Source organism: Ambystoma mexicanum, chromosome 3p, assembly GCF_040938575.1.
Source record: "Ambystoma mexicanum isolate Mex_15411 chromosome 3p, UKY_AmexF1_1, whole genome shotgun sequence".
Taxonomy (NCBI): Eukaryota; Metazoa; Chordata; class Amphibia; order Caudata; family Ambystomatidae; genus Ambystoma; species Ambystoma mexicanum.
The window spans coordinates 622,216,500-622,237,240 of record NC_090925.1 but is presented as its reverse complement, the minus strand read 5'-3'; positions in this window follow the sequence as shown (position 1 = coordinate 622,237,240).

The window sequence follows — 20,741 nt, the reverse complement described above, 5'->3', positions numbered from 1 at the left end:
ATACACTGTTAGATGATGGAGGATGAGTGTAGAGATGTGCAGATTGGTGATGGGTGCATGTGTGTCTGGATGACTATTCAATGCTTTCATGGTCCCAGTTGCAACCAGCATACATACTCACCCCGTGCCCCTTAAACACATATATTCATTATATCTAGGCTACCAAACATCAAACCATGCCACCAGCAGGCAGCAGCCAGCTATCAATAATCCTGTAAATAAATTAAGGAGGTAAATCATTTAAGAGGCGACAACAATATTCCTGGCACGAGACGGAACCCCGGTGAGGTGAAAACAAGCAAGTTCTGAAAATAACTGAACCATTTAATTCAAGGCATGAATATGGCATAGCAAGTTTGTTGCTAAATTGGTGGGCCACACACACCCTGACACACAGACACACTACCTTAAGGTTAGCAGCAAACCTGTGGTCTCAGACAGTCTGAGTAATCGATTCTCAAACGCACGATCGGATTGATCAGGCGCAGGCAGGCTGGCAGACAGCCCAGCAAGCAGCAAGTGAGACTGCAACCACTTGAATTTCACTGGTCGCTGCTGCAAAAGCAAATAGGAAGTAACTGTCCCTGCCCAGCCTGAGACTCAGCACGCAGCATCGCTGCCTCCGTCAGCCTGCTCGCTCATGCTCCGTGCTCGTTTTGATGGCAGTAGTCAGCAGCACTGTGACTGGACACCGGAGGCTGCACAACAGTGCAATGCACTGGGGCATGTGTAGGTTGTTTCTCGCCTGGGCAGTGCCTGGAGTCATATACACAGGCACGTGGCTCGGGCCGTGGCACACCACAAGCAGAACTTTCGTCTTTGCATGCAAGTGAAGTTGCCTGCCCAGGACTCTCACAAGGTGTGGTGAGGCCCGGGGCAATAAATTGGATGAGGCCCCCCTACCATTTTTTGCACTGTGCCAGCGGCAGCACCACTGCAAACAGGAGACGTGAGAAATCTCCCCTTGAGTTTATGTGGAGGAACCCAAATATGGGTAATTATTACAACTGTAAATCAACTACAGCAAAGGTAGATTTCTGTACTGAAGAAAGGTTTATGCCAGACAAACTTTTGTATCATATGCATAAAAATATATAGGATGGTATGACAGCGTTTGGTGCGTCATACCAGCATTAAGGAGCATCCTACCCCTGTGTGCACATTAAAACACACATCATAAACAGTGACAGATAGATGATGTAAAGTGGCAGCTGGTGAATTTCTGAACTGAAGAGGTTTAAATATTTGCATCAATTTTGCGGGATCGACAAAGCACAGTGAGGGAGACCAAACAAGGGGAGTTTGAGGGGTGCCTCACTCCCAAGAAAATGTTTGAAACAATGGGTTAAAATGATGCATTTGCGGCACTTTGTTTGCAAAATTGGGTAGAAATCCATACAGTTTGCAAATGGTTTTGTATGGAAGCACATGAAAAAATCCAATAGTTACAAGTCACCAACCATACACAGGAACATTTTCCATTACATGTCATGCCACTTTTGCACACAGCATGTGCTAATATAAAAATATATTTGTGCTGGTTGTTCCCATGTATGTCCATTCAATATATGCCATTATTACCATATAAGGACTCCCAGCAGGCAAAAGAAAGTATGTCCAGGCTGACTATGCACCATAAATGTTATTACTGAATACAACGGCCTATATTCAATGTGGTTCAGTTTAGCCAAGTAGTATATTTGCTTTATCCTTGATGCATGGTCCTGTAAATCAAGGGCAAAGCAAAAGAAGCATTGGCAAAGCTAAATGTTTGGGCGTTTGTGTAGGCATGAGAAAGGCACTGGGGTATTGGTATTAACTGGCCGTTGATGGTAGCAGGTGCAAAATGGTTTGAGTACCTGAGCAAATGGTACAATGACACGGTGTAAGTGGATGACACTTTGTAGGTAAATCGCATATCATCAAGGGCTTGTTGCTATGCGGGAGCATGAGGGAAGGACATGCGCAGGATGCAGTGCAGTGTGCATATATGGGGTCTTTTGTCCCTTGCTGCAATGCCTTACTCTGGCGGGTGGAAGCACATGCAAGGTAGAGGTCCTCTTAGTGAGGAAGTTGCTAACCACGCACCGCGCCACCTGCCAAATCCGGCACACTGAATTATATATTTCTATCAGAGCGTGTACAGTGGCATCCCGCCTCCTCCCTTGCTCTACTCCTAGCCCCTTCTACAGAGCGTGACATCCTTGCTGTGCACTTAGACAAACAGGGCATAGAGCAGCTGACAAATACCGGTGAGATCTGCTCATCTACCCAGTGGCGGGGCAAGGTAGACTTGTGGCAGGCTTTCAAAGAAGCGCTCAAGCACAAGAGGCAGAAAACGGAGCATACATATGGCCGTATAGGAGAGCAAGAGACATCAGACGCCTACTATATACGGGCTCTGATATCGGGGATGGGGACCCCGATGACACAGACCCGGAAGCCAAAAGGGAGGAGGAGGAAGAGGGAGATTTCACTACTGAGGGTCTTATCAACCCCAGGTCTGCCATTTGGGAACCGTCACCCAGGTTGGTGAGATACTTCCATAAGAGGATTCGGAAGCCATGCAATAAGGAATCCAGTTGAAGCTTGGGGCGGAATGCCCAAGACCATTCCTGGGGAGCAAATTGGCCACTACGCCATCACTTGATGCCAAAGATAGTCATGTTTATGGCTACATTGTGTAAAGACCCCAAACAGGGCATATATTGATCTTGGTGCACCTGCCAAGATAATGTTTTGGACTTGGCAGGTCATCAGGCGAAAGCAATGGAGATCGCCCACGCGGCTAAGGAAAGCAGGAGAGCCAGTCGACCTGGAAGTTCCCTTGGGTTGGGTCCAGAGAGATGTAAGCATGCTTGGGAATGCCAACTGCACCCTGTCTATCGAGAGATGCAGGAGCATACTCATCAAAATCGACGCCAGGCTGGTGGAGCCTGCCAACACAGAGACAGGCGACAAGGCTGGAGATCTCGTCTTCGGCGACTCCTTCGTGAAGGAGATGGCTCAATTCATGGGGACTTACACGGCCCTAGAAAAGGCGCATACATCCTTGAAACAGGTCTTCAGCACAAAGGTTTTTGACAGGGCTCGGCAAGGCAGAGGCCACTTTTCCAGCATAGGCTTTCAGCACTCGAGGTCTCAAGGTGGACACAGATGCTTTTTTGTAGTAGGACACACATTCTTCCTGTCATGAGGCAGGAGAGTCAGAGGCCGCACATGGAGAGAAGCGCAGAGACAGCTATTTGCACCCACAGGTGATAAGCTCAGAGGTGCAAACTCTGGTAGGAGGGAGAATATTACAGTGCGCACACCACTGGTGCAATTTCACGAGCGATGCGTGGGTGTTGCAAACAGTGCACGAGTTCCAGCTGGAATATTTTACAGAACCGTTTCAAACCTGACTGCTTCACCCGATAGCATTTTCACAGGAATATGCGCAAGCACTGAGCAAGGAGGTAAGGCTCCTAGCAGAAAAAAACGCAGTAGTGAGAGTGTTGGGGAACCGGGCAGGCTTCTACAGCAATCACTTTCTAGTGCAAAGGAAGGGCAAAGTCAGGCCAGTGATAAACCTCTGCAACCTGAATGAATTATTGGCTTACAAGCACTTCAGAATGGAGGGGATACATCTCCTCAGAAATCTGCTACACCCGCAGATTGGCAAATCAGGCTGGACCTGAATGATGCCTATGTGTTGTTTGCCCCAGCACAGACAGTTCCTGCATTTCCTGTGGCAAGACCTGGCATGGGAGTTTACAAGTCTGCCTTTTGGGATATCATTGGCTCCCTGGACATTTACAAAGCTTCTGAGACCTGTAGTGGGACAACTCATAAAATTAGGAAAAAGGCTAATCATATAACTTGATGACATGTTAATCATGGCTCAGGATAAGGAGGAGCTGCACACTCAAGCTAAGAGAGCAACATCACTGTTGCAGGATCTTGGGTAACGAATAAACTGCAAAAGGTAAGAGTTGCAGCCGAAGCAAACACTAGAGTTCCTAGTATTCACAGTAGACACGGTGAAGTATCGCTGAGCTTGTTAGAGCAGAAAACGCACGAGATTCACAGAGAAATCGCAGCAATGTTAATGAAGAGGACTACGTTGTTCAGAAATGCAGCCTGGATAGTAAGTCTGTTAGTGCCATCAATTCAGGCGATCTTTCAAGGCCCACTATGTAGATATAGGGTCATTTCTCAGGCATAACCTGATACAGCCAAACAAAGTGCAAGAAACAGAAACATTAATTTATCTTTCCTATGGCCAGCCGGGAGCGTTTCTCAAGACCCCCCGCATACATTTATAGAAGAAAAAGCATCACACATCAGTTCTGTTCTAACATGAATCGTACAACCTAATTGGTCAGGTTTATCATGAGTGAAAATCATTGCCCTTTATTGCCCTTTCTTATTGGACACAAATGCTTCCTGAATGCATCATTATTTCCTCTTTCAATTATCACATACCCTGCTGGTCAGCACAAAACTTGTTATTCCCAATTTTATGAACACAGAACATATTTTGCAACTTTAAATGCTGGAAGAGAGCAGTTTTAAGATGATGCAGTCTGTAGCTCAACTCTGCCCAGGACATAAGGCCTGCTGTCACATTTCCATTGGCTACTTCGTTCTTATCTATTTCTAACTTACTGCCAATTTCATTTATTAAAAAAAGCAATTGAGCAACACTGCTAAAAAAAAAACGGTCTATTTTACTCTTTAATGCTGCCAAATTCGTGTGCCTGGCTCTGCTTTGAACAGACCCTCACATTTTCTACTTTTCCCAACCCTGCTTGATTCATTTGAAATGTATGCAATGCTGTCCATTTTAAATAAGATGGATACCTTTTGCTGTAGCATTTCTATGTTAATGAAATATATCCATGTTACTCATGTTGTACGCAAATGTATGCATTTCTTTATATATGTGTTTTCCTAAATGAATTTGTGCATTGTAATATTTTTCATATCTCTTGAACACGTACATATGTATTCCTTTCACCTATTCTTGGCACTTTAAATTTACATGATATCTAGTCCCTAATGTACCTTCCTGGGATAAGAGTGGTGTGGCTGCCTCAATGAATAATGCTTCTCACTTATATAATGTTGGACTGAAGGGTGGAGCATGGTCCCTGAGTGACATGTTCGCCTGTCCATCACCAGAGAAGGAGGGGTAGTCGCTTTGGTCTACTCCTTTTCAGCAACATTATTGTGCTCTTGAGAGGATGAAGATTCAGCACCATTGCAAGGGGCTGTCCTACGACCAGCAGGTTCCAATTTCCAGCGAAGCATGTACAGAGATGAAGTGGTGGCTGGACCATATGGCAGCATGGAAAGGCAGAGCCTTCTTAGGGTGCCTCCAGGCGTGATCATAGAGTCGGATGCCAGCTTGCAATGATGGGTTGCCGCTGCAGACCACTCACCCCCGGGGGAAGTGGTAGCAAGAAGAGCTGAAATACCACATAAACTGTGTGGAGCTGGTAGTGGTAGTGGGTTTGTTTGTGATCAAGGTGCCGACTCCCTGTTCAGTGAAACAGTGTGTCCTCCTCAGGATGGACAGCATCTCAGCACTGAGGTATAGCAATCATCCGGGGGGGGGGGGGGGTACGTGCTCCTGGCTGCTGGCAGAGCTGGCCTGGAGCGAAACATCTCACTTCAAGCAGAATACCAGAGAATGGAGATTGAACAGCGCAGTGTTTGTATTTTGTATTTGTATTTTGTATTAATTTTATTTATATAGCGCACCAGGCCCAAGGGCAACCGGGCGCATCATTTAGTTACAGGCATGGTAAAATAACACATTTGAATAGAATATACATATACACAAATTATACATCACTTAGTTACAGGCATGGTAAAATAAAGCAGTATATACATACATAATGGGTCAATTATACAGGAGATATACAATGTGTAAGAGCAGGTAATAGCAGTGAGTCAGTGACTCTGTTGTTGTGACCCTGGGCGCTATGAGATAGGAGTCATGGCAAGTCTTGGGCAGACAACCAGGCTGAAGCTTTGCGCTTGAAGGCCGGGAAGGAGGTTTCAGCTCTAAGTGGATTGGGTAGCGAGTTCCACAGCTTAGCTGCTAGGACTGGGAAGCTGCGTCCACCAGATCTTTGCAAGTTGAAGCGTGGGACAGAGAGGCAGTTAGTTTGGTCACTTCCGAGTAGTCTCGCAGTGGTGTGTAGAGCGAAACTACAGGCTAGGTAGCTAGGGGCTTGATTGGCGAGGCTTTTGTGAGTGAGCGCGAGTGCATTGAGGGAGACTCTTTGGGAGACTGAGAGCCAACAGAGACTTCGTCTGGAGTCAGAAATGTGGATGTTCCTAGGAATATTGAGTGCCGCTCTGATGGCGTTATTTTGGATAATTTGGAGTGTATTCATATTGCATTGGTTAGTACCAAGATAGAGGGCATTGCAATAATCAATTTCGGATAGGACCAAGGTCCTGGCTAGTGTGGTACAGCTGGCTGGTGAGAGGAAGTGGCGGCAAGCTGTGATGAGCTTGCAAGTCTATGAAGCCGACGATGATACTGCGTTGGTTTGTCTGGATAGGGAGAGCGTGGAGTCAATGTAAATACCAAGCGTTTTTGTGTCCTTAGCAACTTTGATGGTGTTCCCATTAATGGTGAGGGATTTAAACAAGGGGGCAAGTTTGCTAAGTCTTTGGTGGGAGCCAAGATGATGAGCTCCGTCTTGTCATCATTTAAGCACAGTTCATGCTGAGCCATCCAGGCCTGGATAACTTGATAAATGGCGTTGATGGCGAGTGAGTCGGTTTTGTGGTCACCTGTGATGGGGATAAGTGTCTGGGTGTCATTGGTGTAGTTGGTATACGTAACACCCAGAAGATCCAAAATGTCAAATAGAGGTTTTGTAAACACATTATAGAGTGTCAGGGATACACATGATCCTTGAGGGACTCGACAAGTGACTGGGGAAGGTTCTGCGGTGGCGGTAGGGAAGAAAACTCGCATCAATCTATTATCCAGGAATGAGGTGATCCAGGCGGTCGCTTTGTCCGAGAAGTGGGTGGCAGTTTTAAGGTGACGGCATAGGATTTGGTGATTAACTAAATCGAAAGGCTGCAGAGAGATCTAAGAGGAGTAGGACGGCCAGTTTGCCCTTATCTTTGAGGTCTTCAATCTAGGTTTTAAGGTCAAGTAGAGCAGTTTCAGTGCCGTATCGCGGGCGGAAACCAGATTGCCTCAGACCCAAATGATTATTGGTTTCTAGGTAATCTTGAATCTGTAGGTATGCAGCACGATCAAGAATTTTTAAGAGGGGGCGTGGCCAGCCGGCGACCGATGAAGACGTGAGCCCGCAGAGCTCCCGAAGCTGCCAGCTACATCCTGAAATATCCTACGAATCTGGGCAAATACAGCCCTAAAAAGGTTCCTCAAGGGTGGCGGAAACCCAGTAGGAACAATATCTGCAACTGGTGCTAATTCCGAAGCGTCAATCCCGGGATATCGGCAGTTGGAGAGAGAGGGGCGGTCGGCGCCAAGACGAAATCAAAATGGCCGACGGCGACACAATATAGACCCACGGGCGCTGCCTCCCGCGGAAGCCGAAGAGTAGTGGCGCCAACCTCCGCTGCGGAAAGTCAGCAGCCCTGACTATCGTTGCTGACCGAAAAGAGCAACCACCTCCCCGCTTCCCGTGGCCCTCGCTGGGCTAGCTATCCTCCAGGAAGACATTCCGGCTATGCCGAGGCCTACAACACCAGCGTATCTTGGGAGACCAGCACTACAGGCCTAAGCTGAGCGGGCGCTCCAATCTCTCGTAGAGCGCCTGCCGCCAACAGCAGCGACCGCTGCGACGACGAAAGGAACCTGGAGAGCGGCACGCGGCAAAACCGGTAAGGAGAGGGGGGAGGAAAGGAGGCGATCTCCTGAGACACCGAAGCACAGCAGACGGCACCCCGGACTGTCCGTCCGCCAGCCCGCCTCCACCCCCCCCTACTACGAAGAATAGCCGGGGGGGAACGCACGCGCATTATTCCCCCCACACACCAGAAATGGGCAAAGAAAGGCTTAGAAGAACTGGAACCGAGAACACAATGGAGCAATATACAACATCTGCCCCGACACCTATGGCTCAGAATAGAACTGTCGAATCACCAGAGCCCGAGGACGACATATCCCTTAGAGACGTGATGAATGCTATCTCCAATTCTCGATCCGCCATGGAAGTCAAAATGGATAGCATTTGCACAGAGGTCTCCCTGCTGCGCCATGATCTGCAGAAACTATCATCCCGTACAGGGGAGGCGGAAACGCGCATATCAGTGGCGGAGGACACTATAAGAAACATGGGTCAACAAGTGAATGCCGCACTAGACCGCATTAAGACACTGGAGGAGAGGGTGGAAGAAGGAGAAGGCCGATCGAGAAGGAATAATATCCGAATCCTCGGCCTGCCAGAGAAAGAAGAAGGACCCAGCATGGAGCTGTTCCTCAAACAATGGTTCGCTGATCTATTCGCTCCCAAATCCCTCTCAAACTTCTTCTCAATCGAACGGGCACACCGGATACCGACTGGCAGACCAATTCCCGGAGCACCACCACGAGCGGTGATAGCCAAGATCCTAAATTACAGGGATCGAGATGCGATTCTCCACATGGCAAGGACGAAAGGGGCCATGACATATAACGGCTCCAGGATAGCCTTCTTCCCTGACTTTACCAAAGAAGTACAAAGAGCAAGGCAATCCTTTGACACTCTCAAAAAGCGACTTCAAGGGCTGAATGTGAAATACGGCTTGCTATTCCCAGCTCAGCTGAAAATCTACCATAAGGGCACTACTGTGCACTTCACGGATCCAAAAGAGGCATGGAGCTGGGCGGAACGCAACCTAGAAGGCGAATGGGGCCCATGGAGACGGCAGGAAAACCGAAGAAACAGACCTCGACCAAACTGGCCGCCAAATGAGCCGCCACAGCAACAAATGGAAGAAATACCACAGAATGCCGATGATTAAATACGACCGACAGATCATTGCATGTAACGCTCTCTGCAACTGAACAATCGGAGGCACAAGCTGGAACAAATACTACACAGAACGGTTGGCGGCTGCGATAAACCACACCACGCAAGCCACCCCCCCGATTGCAACCGCAACAGAACGAAACTTGCAATCACCCGCCTTCAACCCTCGGCGCCTAATACAATACCCAGACTCTCCACTACGGCGCCTCCAACGCCACAGTGACTAGAGACACCCCAAGTTCAACGGTTTGATTAAGTTTGGTTGTGTGGGCGACATATGCTTCAGTTGGGGAAGGAGTATGGGGAGGGGGGAGAGTTGGGACTTGTTCGCGTTATTTGTTGGCAACAAGGAAAGCACGGCTTAGACAAGCACTTTGAGATGGGAAGAAAACAGGGCAGTCCAAACACCCATAGCGCAGGATTCCTCTCGCCTAAACTTCTACCACTGACACGGACATTCAAACAGGACAAGGAATGAGTGCGAAAGAGCCAAATACCAAAAAACTTACTATCATCACATGGAATGTCAATGGCCTGGGAAACTGCATCAAAAGAAGACTGGTAACACAATACCTGAATCGTCACAACCCAGACAGCACTGCTTACCGAGACGCATTTAGCTGGCACACGATGCCAATTCTTCAAAAGAACCAAATACCGTACAGCAATACATGCAGGTTTTTCAATGGGCTCGAGAGGTGTGCTAATACTAATAAACAAGAGAATCCCTATTGAGATATCCAACATAACCCTGGATACCGGAGGGAGATTTGTCCTCATAAAAGGAACGCTATGGAATCAAACCATTGCCATACTGGCGATCTATGCTCCCCTAGCGCTTATAACTACTTTCCTCGACGACATCACACCGATCATAGCCAACAACACTGCAGATATACTAGTAGTAGGTGGAGATTTCAATGACGTAATGGACGTCAACTTAGACCGCACACATATAAGAGGGAGAAACCCAGCGATACCAACTAAAATAGCCACCTTCGCTACAGCAATGGGACTGAAGGATGCATGGAGAGATTTGCATCCGACGGAGAAACAATACTCTTTCCATTCGGGAGCACATGCATCGTTGTCTAGACTAGACTACTTCTTCCTCCCTGGCGAAGACATACACAAGGTAAAGGAGGCAACGCTACATCCCAAAGGGATCTCAGACCACTCGCCGCTGATGATCCTACTCGAAACAGAAAGACCCATGCCCCCACTGACTTGGCGCCTGAATTCATATTATCTAGGATTCACAGAGTTAGTAGAAAAGATTCAGGAAGCCACTGCCTCATATTTTGAACTAAATCAGGACTCGATAGACGACCAAGGAACCATATGGGAGGCGTACAAGGCAACGCTGAGAGGTGAAATACTGAGTTGGACTGCTGCTCACAAAAAAGCGCACAGGAAGGAGGTTGAAGACGCTGATACAGACGTCAGAAATGCCGAAATGCAATATATAAATACAGGCGCTCCAGACGACAACAGAACCCTGCAAGCGGCACAAAAGAAGCTGCACAATATCACACTCACCTGTGCGAAACAAGCACATAGAGCTATGCGCACTAGACTATACGAGACTGGAGACAAAGCCGGCAAGATGCTGGCGTGGTTGGAGAAAAGAGAGGAGGGGCAACGCCAGATAAGATGTATAACCACCATGAAAGCCGAACGGACCTGGACTGATTCGGCCATTGCTGAAACCTTCCCAGAGTACTATGAGACACTATACGCCTCCCCGACGACTGCAGTGGATCCCAGTATCCTAGATACACTCACCATACCACACCTAACTGATACGCAAAGGATGAGCTTAGAAACAGAAATCACAGAGGAAGAACTATCAACAGCCCTATCCCAACTCCAAAATGGTAAAACCCCAGGGCCTAACGGCTTCCCAGTGGAGGCTTGGAAAAAGATTGGCAACGAACGAACAGTACCATATATGCATAAAATGTTCCTGTATGCCAAAGAAAGAGGAACCCTACCCCCGGACCTGAGAAAGGCCACCATAGTGGTGATTCATAAGGAAGGCAAACCAGCAGACATATGCAGCTCCTACAGGCCGATTTCACTTATAAACATAGAAGCCAAAATACTAGCCAAGATATTGGCTAACAGACTCCAGACAGTCATACACACTCTTATCCACCCAGACCAATGTGGCTTCATGCCGCAGAGATCCACAAGCATGAATATCCATAGGCTGCACGCCGCCATTGAAAAGTCCCCAACGTTGCGGGAGTCACTAGCACTCCTCATGATTGACTTCGAAAAAGCCTTCGATTCAGTCCACTGGGAGGCCTTGTGGTGCATCATGGGTAGGATGGGGTTGGGTGAGCAATTCATAGGCTGGGTCAAGTTGCTCTACAATACACCGACAGCTGAGATAAGGGTGAACGGATGGACCTCACGCACCATTAATCTGGGTAAAGGGACCAGGCAGGGGTGTCCCCTCTCGGCGATGCTATTTGCACTGGCAATTGAGCCCCTGGCAATAATGCTGAGAGACTCACAGCTGTGGAGGGGGTTCCCATGGGCCCGGGACTGGGAGGATAGAGTTTCCCTCTATGCCGATGATCTACTGATCTATATGAGCGATCCACCAGTCTCATACCCCATCGTCACCCAAATACTAAACAGTTATGGAGCATTTAGTGGTCTACGGGTAAACTATAGCAAATCCATTCTATTTCCGATCCAAGGAACTGATGCGACAGCTCTATGCAATTGTCCATACAGAATAGAAACCGAGCAGTTTAAATATCTTGGGGTACAGGTTACGACGGACCTCAAGCAATATGTATCCCAAAATCTACACCCAATCAGAGATAGATTCGCAAACGACGTGAAACACTGGATGACCCTCCCTCTCACCCTATTAGGAAGGGCGGCAATGTTTAAAATGCTCGCTCTACCCCGATTCGTATATATCCTCCAAAACGCTCCACTGTATGTACCCAAAATAGAATTCCACAAAACAGACGAGATTCTCAGAAAGCTCCTCTGGGGTGGAGGACACCCCCGGATCGCACTAAAAACCCTGCAACGCTCCGTATGGGAAGGAGGTATAGGACTTCCCCACCTACAAACATACTATTGGGCAGCCCAGATGCCAATAATAAATGACATCCTGCATAACAACCCTGAATTACCACACATTAAAGCGGATAGCCAGATGGTTATGGGGCTCACCCCACTAGAGACCCTCTACCATAGCAAGGTACGCATGATCCCCAACACAATTAGAGCACACAGAACACAAATATGGCGAGACGCACACAGGCACCTAGGATGGGATGGGAGGCTCACACTGGCACAGCCCCTATGGCGTAATAGGCGATTACCGGAGCTTGGTAAACTGCCGAAATGGGCGGCCTGGGAGGTAGCTGGGATAACGAGGCTAGCAGACATAATTCAAAACGGAGTGATAATGCCATTCCAGACCCTGAGGGACAAATTCAACCTATCCCCCACAGAACACTTTCATTACAGACAAATGCATCATGCACTTACCACATGTGCGATAGACCTACCGAATATTCCAGATTGCACACCAATTGAGAGGAACATTGTGGTAGAACGTATCGACAGTAAAATAACCTCCATAATGTACAATGCAATAGCCTCTTTCGCCACAACGGAACTTACAGACCTGAAAGCAAAATGGGAAAGAGATGTGGGGCCAATACAACCGGAAGAATGGACCAAAGCACTCATGTACCCAAGGGAAGTCGCCATGTCGGCTAGAATCAGATTGATCCAACTTAAAATCCTACATAGGGTATACTACCCAAGAGAAGCCCTACACCAATGGGGGAGAGCAACTGACCCCAACTGTCTAAGATGCCAACAGGCGAGGGGGTCCTTTTTTCACATCTTGTGGGAGTGCCCACGAATCCAGATCTTTTGGCAGAAATGTTGTGACAGATTGTCAGCAGTCATGGGCCAACGAATACCTATGGACCCCAAACTGCTGTTGCTTGGGATGGATGGCGACTTAGATATTTCCCGATTGGAGAGACTCATGTTGGCAACAACCACAGGACTCGTAAAGAGGAATCTGGCCCAACTATGGGGCTCATCCTTATCCCCAAAATACGACCAATGGATAACGGACGTGGACATCTGTGTGCAAATGGAAACGAGAATATACACTACCAGAGGATGCCCAGGGAAAGCACGCAAGATCTGGCAAAAATGGGAAGACACATAGTATGTTGTGAGCTCATGAACAGATTTCATAGACGTTTGGACTCCCTTGGAGACCCATCTGCATCATGTATAATTTGGATGACCTGTAACTTATTATATGAGGGACTTGATATTTTGACACTTGCAATGTGTGTGAAGAGCCGTGCTTAGAGAATGCTTGTATGCCCGATCGATTCGATCAAGTTCTTTGTTCTTGATTTGTATGTTTATGTTTATAAAATGAATAAAATTTGTTATCAAAAGAATTTTTAAGAGGAAAGGGACTGTAGTGATCGGTCAGTAGTTAGTGGGTATGTTGGCTTCCAAGGTAGGTATTTTCAGGAGAGGAATGACCCAGGCATCCTTGAGGTTGTCAGGGACAACCCCAGTGCTAAAGGAGGAATTTAGGAGTGTGGTGATGAAGGGCGCTAAGTTATGAGCGGCTTCCTTCATGATGGCAGCAGGGCAAGGGTCCCCTGACAATTGGAAGGTTTAAGGTTATTGATAATGTGTTCAACTTCAATGATGGAGAGAGGTGAGAAGCTGAAAGGTTTCACGGATTCAGTGTTAGGGTTGATATTAGCTGTCATGAACCACGGACATAGCCCCTTCTGGTCTTCCTGGTCCTGGTCCAGACGGAGAGTGTGCTCCTTGATACTTCCAACATGGCCGTGCCCAGTGCCGTGTTCCGTACTAGCCTGTACGTCGGACACGGCACGTTCTATAAATGGGCCACGCCCTGCGCCTCCACGCGTCTCAACGCTATCTCTAGGTAGTGTCTCGACGTGTGTGTGCTGCTCGGCGTTACCCTTCCAAGTTCCTGGCCAACTCCCTTATTCTTTCTTCCCTTTTCCCCTGTTTCCAGTATCTCTTATCTTTCTTCGATCCTCTTCCTGGACGTCCTGGAACACCCGACTTCCTGGAACTTTGAACGCTCGCGCTGGAGTCAGACTCGACTCGCGCGCACTTATACAAGTCCCGGTCCGGCCGGGAGAAGGAGTCCTCCGCAGAACGTCACAAGAAGAGAACTCAGGTGAGCCGGGGGGAAACCTTTGACATTAGCTTGGGGTGGTTTGTGTTGCAGGCTGGGCTGCAAACTTATTTTTTTATCATTGATTTTGGTTTGGAGGGTGACGATTTTTCCAAGGAGGCCTTTTTGAATGTTAGAACACCAGGTGCTATCTTTGGAACAGGTATCGGGGGGCGTGGCAGGGGATTCAGCTCCTTTAAGATTCTAAATAGCTCCTTGGTGTTAGATTGGGCAAGTTCAATGCGTTTATTGTACGTCTCTTTTTTTGCCGTGAGTATGGCTTCTTTGTAATTTAGTGACACTAGCTTTGTTGGTTTCCGTTGGATTGCTTTTCCATTGTGCTTCAAGGGTCCTTTTTTCCTTACGTAAGGTTCTAAGCTTTGGCGTGAACCAGGTGTTGAGGTGGGCCCGGGGAGGGCGCAATAAGATCAAGCGCTTTGAGTATTGTCTGGTTGTACGTGTCAACCAAGAGAGTAGGGTCAGAGCAGGAGGATGAGATATCATTGAGAGTAGGGACGATAAGTGGGAGTAGTTTGGCGCAAGTTATATTACGCTTATTTCTAGTGGCGGTGGCGAGCACTATATTGTGCGTTGGATGGATGATTTTGGTGGGGATGCTGAAGGTGATAAGGTGGTGATCGGTCCATGCGCATGGTTGAATGGATTCGACATTCGTGTCACAGTTTAGGTCAGCTATCCAATCAAGCGTCCTGCCCTTGGAGTGAGTTGGCAGAGTGACCTGTTGTGTGAAACCTAGGTTGAGTAGCAGGTTGTTGATGTCCTGGGCAGAGGCCTCATTGGGGTCTAGGTAGCCTAGATTGAGATTACCTAATACAATGATTTGAGACTTTGTCTTGGTATTGTCAGCGAGGATGTGGGAGAGGTCCTCAGCAAATGATGATAGTGGGCCAGGAGGTCTATATATGATATGGAGTGTGATGGTCTGGTTGGGGGTGATGGCTAGCTTGGCTGGGAGTAGCTCTGCTGAGTTAATTTGGCATGGAGTGGTGATGCAGAGGTTATTTGAGGTTTTGTGGATGATGGCGACACCGCCTCCATTAGTTTGGTCCGTGTTACGGTCACATCTAATGATTGTGTAGCCTTCAGAGATTGCTAGGGATAGCAGAGGTCCTGCGGCAGCGTGGAGCTAGGTTTCAGTAATGGCTATAAAGTCCAGGTCTTGGGTAGTTATAAGGTCAGCCATGTCGAGTGAATGAGCTGTGAGTGACCTAGTGTTGATCAGAGCAGCCTTAAGACCAATTGTGGGGCTGTTCGGTAAGGTAGTCGCGTCGGGCGTAATGTCCAGTATGGGTGAGGGTGCGTGGGGGTGGGCAGAGGCAGTGGGCACGATGCAGGATGGTTTGGTTGTCAAGTAAGTGTTAGTGGGACGGTAGGAAGAATGGGAGAGTCTAGCTCCTAATCTAAGATTTCAGGCAGACACAGAGCAAGGTTGGTTAGGAGTGGGCTTCATGGCAAAGTGTTCAAGCCAGAGGGACGGTGAGTTGAGGTAAGGGTTAGCAGGTTCCAGACGCTAATGCAAATTTGGGGCCCGTGCAGAACAAACTTGTTTGCCTCGAGGCTCATCTGACAGCTGGAGAGATTTTACAGTGTGAGGACAGACCCAGCGGCAGCAGCGACAGACGCCTTCCTCCAGAAATGGGGACCCGACAGAATATGCCTTTTCCCTGTTCATCATGATCACGCGTATACTCACAGCAGTCTAGAGGGAGCCAGTGAGGTGAGGGTAGTACTGGTGACCCTGTGGTGGCCCGCGCATGCTTGGTTCCCAATCCTCCTGGAGGTCTCAGTGGAGCTACCTATGTTACTGCCCAGAATACTACATATTCTTCGAGGCCCAACAGGAGTGTTGTACCCATTGGTGAGAGACAGAACAATGACGTTGATGGCGTGGAAGATTTCCAGAGTTCCTCGGGAAGGCCAGGCCTTTCGAGACTCCCTGAACAGTTCATCAACAGCTCCTAAGCCCCAGGCACGGCCAAGGAATACAGAGCAGCCTGGGGTGGTGCATGGAAGAGAGTTAGCGACTGAAGGCAAAGCCTCCAGGATGGTGAACGTGTACATATCGGCAATCTTAGCACGACATGCAGTATGGGAGAACATCTTCGGTAAGAAGGGTCATGAAGGGAGTACAGTTCCTGAACCCCCAGTTCCTCTTTCTTTTGGCCAAAAGGAGATTCTGGATAGGAAAAGACCCCAAACACCCACAGCAGGTCGATCTCTTGAGTTCCCACTGAACCCAGGATAGGATCCAAGTATCCTGAAACTAAGAAGCGGAGATGAGGAACTACTGGTGACCCGCTGGCTGATTTGGCACCCTGAGCCTGCTGTCGTCCCGCTGGACCCCTCTGCATCTGATCAAAGCAGAAGGTCTGCAAAGACGCTTTGGCCCATTGGAATAGTGGGACCAAATATTTTCACCACCTTCATCAAAAACTGCAAGTAAGCCTTATAGGAAGTGTCCATGGGCCAACCAGTGGGCTGACCAGCTTGCGCAGGACCATTGCTCTGACACCACTGCCGTTTCGAGGAGACCCTTGGAACTTGGTACATCAGAAGCTCTGTGTTCATGGCACTCTCACACCGAATTTCGTACACTTGGCATTCCCAGCTCTGGAATAAAGAGAGAGCGACTGAACCGGAGTACACGCAGTTACCGTGTCAGCCAGCCGTGGTGACGAACATCTCAGATGCCTTGCTGCTGTTCCCCTCTGAAGCCTGCTACAGTAAAAGCGGCCTGATCCATCGACCAGAGTGGAGAAATCCTCACTGTCCGGCCAGGGAATCATTGCTGTAACTTCGCCGCTGAAAGCTGCAGAGCCACACAACTGCAGCATTTGAGCCTGCAACTGAAGTGGACTCGACTGCCAAAGTTGGTCCGGAGTGTGCCGGGGGTCGGTGAGTACCTGCAACCCTTACCGGTGGCCCCTAGTGCATCCATCCACTTCTATGCACGAGTGTTCCCTGAGGGCCGCTCTCCTTCCCACAGATATCCTGTGCTATCGAACCATTCCCAACTCCTGGAACCTGTTCTGCCCTTTTGGAGAGACCCTCCACGAATAGTGGGAACTTGTTCTTCATTGCCTTGTGCACCTTCCTGAGCTGCTACAGCCCCTGCAAGAGACGCTGTTTTGCCCTTCTGCACTATTGCATGCACCAGCATTTGACAATACATTGAGCGCTAGGCTCCTCTCTTTGTAGGGACTGGACTGCCTCTAAATTAGGGTTAACATCATGAAGAACTACCTAAAGACTATTTGCACTGCTTGCTTCCTTCCCTTTTAGGCTATGGACCCATTCTGTGCTTTTATCCCTTTAGGCCACTTGGTATTGTGTATATGCATTATAGTATTGTTGTGTTGGTTTGATGTATCACTATTGATAATTGCTGTGTGTTCAAAGGCCTTGAAAAAATGTACTTATTTTTTTAATATAGATACAACTGTCTGGGAGTGATTTGTAGTGTCCTTTACTCTGTGTGCTCATTGAGGTCTTTCAGTCACCCTCACCCCTCCTGAGACCTAGTCTTGACCGCCGCCAATACTACCTTGATTGGTCTGGCTTGTCCAGAAGGTTACCTTGTTCCACGAAACTAGGCGGGCCTTCTGAACCTCTGCCCACCAGGTCAGAGTTCAGAAATCCATCTTAACAAAGGCCTAGGCCGGAATAGACACGTAAGCATTCGGGGCACATTCAGCAAGTGGAGCCATGGCTTCTAAAGCATTCGTGGTAGGTTCAAGGCTGGAGGACATTAAGAAAGCCAGAGACTGGCCGGCGGAGTCGGTTTTTAAGATGTTCTATTTTAAGCCGATCGACCAGGCGGTCGATCGGCTTAAAATAACAAGCATAATATGAGTCTCCAGTCTTGAAGTAGAATACAGATTTTCCATAATAACGTTCTGGAAAGTCATGATTCTATTAAAGACACAGAGTCAAAGTATTATCCCACCCGTGCAAAGGAGGAAGAGAGTGTTGAAGCTGATTGGAGTGGCGGCAGGCTAGCACACTACTCAGCACGTGAGTAACTGAAGTATGGGAATACTTGTGCGGAATTTAAGAGCTAATGTCATAAATCAGACTATTGATATGTAATGCTTTAATATGTATCAAGGAGCTGTACAGCCCGCCCGTCGTTGACAAACATTCTTTGCGCTTAGTTTCAGGCATGGATTCAAAGGTACCCTGAGAAGGCCTGAAACGAAACTGGCGCAGCTTGAGGAGTTCCTTCGGGATCGGAGGTGGTTGGACAAAAGAGCAGGAGGTTCACATTAAAGAAGAGGGAGTTGATGCAGGGGAAGCATTACTTATAGAGCAGCCAGGACATGATTGGTTAAGTACTGTCACATGAGCTACACTTCTTTCCCCGGATTATTGGGAAATGCAGTTTAGTTATGCTCTGTTGTTCATGTTTTTTATAGTTCTTTGAAGATGCTGTTCTCTGACATTAAAGTAAAAGAAGCATAATACTTTGTCTCTGTATCTTTAATAGAATCATGACTCAAGAATGTTAGTATGGAAAATCTGTAGTATGTTCAACTCTACTCTTTACTTCTCGAGCATCTTTTCAAAACAACTGTAAAACAACACAATACAAGGAAAAACTACAACATCTGGAGGAGAAAGAGAAAGAGTATTTTGTAGTTTAACTTGATAAGGTGTGTAAGTCAATGTGACACTGCCATCCAATCCTCTTTGTGTCTGTGCCCCTGTGAGAAACCTGAAGGTGTCTCACTCACTAGCCCATGGGGGTCTGTCATCCAGGTGGCCATAACACAGCCATCACTATTGGATCCAGTTCCTAGGGGTGGACCAGTGCGGGAGGATCACCTGCATGAGGAGTCTTTGGGGAGTGGAAGTGGGACACCGAAGGTTGAGACGCGGTACCTGTTTCCTTGTGACAGCTTTTGCCCATCCTGCCTAGTAGGATTTGTTGAAACTCTACCCATGTTCCCTGTTCAAACACAAACACTTTTTCACAGCGTGAACAACAAGGCACTAATACCTGAGCCGTTTACCTAACATGTCCCAACAAAAGGGTCAGGCAGAGTCAGGCAATTGACAACATCTACACACACCTGACTGGCATTTCCCTTCCCCATAGGGTTAAAAGGCAGAGCACAGGAGCACACTCTGAGCAAGGCCGAACGTACGAGGAAGCAGCTATTCCAGGACGGCAGTTCAAACAGAAGGGAAAGGAGGCGAGACCTGAAAGGACGTCAAGGAGGGTGTTGCCCTTTCCCCTTTTCAAACCAGACTCGCGAAGCCTCAGATGAAAGAAACATAAGACAGGGACTCACAGCTGGCGAATGGTGAGACGTATGGCAGAAGGCCACCCTAGGTTTAGTGAAACAGGGGAACCTTCTGGACAAGCCCGACCAATCTAGGTAGCTTGGCAGGTGGTCAAGACTAACTGGCTAATCACGGGTTTGGCGGTAACCCTTAAATGCGGTGGTAATGCTATTACAGCTGCATTTAAGGGTCCCGCAAATCATGGGCTTGGCGGATTTAACCCCAGCTCTGGGGGCAAATCCGCCATGATTTTGATGATTTTTGGCGCTATTACTGCCGGCGGTTTTACCAAGAAATTCCCAAATGGACCCAATGGGGAATGGGGACTTTCCTTTCCGCCAAATCTGTGATCCGGCGCTAATAGCACTGGGGTTTGGCGGTAGGGCTAACAGCCCTGTCGGTAATACTGCCGGGGTTAGCGCACAACTTGTGATGAGGCCATTGTCTGAGATGGGGTGAGAGGGATCGGAAGCCCACAATGAGCATACACAGCAAGAAACCACAAATTACTCTTAGAAAACTGTATATGAAAAATATCTACATTTATAGTCGGCAGGACCAAATAAACACAAGTAACTTCAGCAATGAGAAAAAAGTTATCACACAAAACCTTAAACTATACAAAATAATGTACATTACTTTTCCTAATGCTATACAGTGAAAAAACACAGCCACAACCTGCAAAGAAAGGGGTTGCGTTAACACAAAGTGGCATTAGGTAATTCTCTGCAGACATTCCCTAACTTTCGAGTTCAACCCTAAGAAGAGTGGAGCCTTGTGCTCAACAGTACAGTTGTGCGTAAAAAACACACGATCGCGCAAGTGAAACAAAAAACGGGTCTTCTTGGAAGGGCTGTACTAAGTCTGGGAGGGGCTTGACGCCATGAAGAATTGGTTCCCACTATTCAAGTAGGCCCTGCCCTTGACAGCACAGCAGGGTTCAAATGGCGAGAATAGCTAGGGAGCACAGGCTAACCCAGTCAAGTTCAAATACATTTAAGGGATACTCGTGCATAAAAGGGATTAGTTATGCCTGCGGGCCACCGGTAAGTGATGCAAGTACTCACCGAACCTCAGGACAGTTCGGAAACAAACTTGCCAGTTTAGTTGAGGTCACTAGTAGGTTTGAGTCCTGCAGTTTCGCGACGCTCCAGCTCTCAATGGCTGCGGTGGAGAACGATCGTCCGTGAAGGGACAGTTGCCTTTTC